At 39.2% G+C, this 821-nt stretch overlaps 1 non-coding gene across 1 annotated transcript; it reads left to right on the top strand.

The window, feature by feature from the left end:
* The first annotated feature begins 430 nt into the window (after positions 1-430).
* Trnam-cau lies at positions 431-503 on the top strand. Its single transcript has one exon. It is a non-coding gene; the product is annotated as a tRNA-Met (tRNA).
* Positions 504-821: the final 318 nt, after the last annotated feature.

Below are 821 nucleotides of genomic sequence, written 5' to 3'. Positions count from 1 at the left end.
GTTGAACAGAGTCTTGTTGCTGTGTTTATGAGGTTTTTAAGTGTATTGATTTTTTGTGTGGTGTCATTAGCGGAATTCCAGGGGATGTAGAGACCAGTGTGTGTGTTTTTGCGGTGAATTTTTGTTTTAAACTCAGTGTCAGATCTAATAATTTTGAGGTTAAGAAAGGATAAGTGTTTATTGTTTTCGTGTTTTATGGTAAATTTGATGTTGGGGTGAATGGAATTTATGTGTTTAAAGAAAGTTAGTGTATGTTCTGTAGAGTTGAAACCAGCAAAAGTGTCATCGACATATCTGTACCAGTATAGTGGGGGATGAAGCGCAGAATATATCGCTTGTGTTTCGATTTTGGTCATGAATATATTGACAAGAACGGGCGAAACGCGTTCTCCATTCTTGTATATAAGTGCGCCAGATAAAGCGAAACTAAGCCTCGGTAGCGCAGTAGGCAGCGCGTCAGTCTCATAATCTGAAGGCCGTGAGTTCGAGCCTCACCCGGGGCAAATTATTTTCCTAATGCATTGTATGATGAAAGTGGGGTTTTTCGGGGTACTCCCATTTCCCCCACACTAAATTCTCGGAATAGAATTTTTATATCCCCGCTGCCCTGATGGATATCGGCCGTTTAGTTTAGTTTATTTTGCTTTTCACTTTTTATTGTCTACAGTTACTCTCTCTTTACCTTTTTAAAACTACATACCTCTTCTGCATTAATTTCCTATTTTCTCAAGTTAAGTCCATATTCCTAGACCACGAGCGGGGTGAAGGAGGATTGTTTAATCTTCGAGCACCCCAGATTAGTAATTATTTCTTCGGAAATA

The sequence above is a fragment of the Limulus polyphemus genome, unplaced genomic scaffold (genome assembly GCF_000517525.1).
Source record: "Limulus polyphemus unplaced genomic scaffold, Limulus_polyphemus-2.1.2 Scaffold77215, whole genome shotgun sequence".
Taxonomy (NCBI): Eukaryota; Metazoa; Arthropoda; class Merostomata; order Xiphosura; family Limulidae; genus Limulus; species Limulus polyphemus.
The sequence above is the reverse complement of the archived record's forward strand: the minus strand, read 5'-3'. Positions and strand labels throughout refer to the sequence as shown.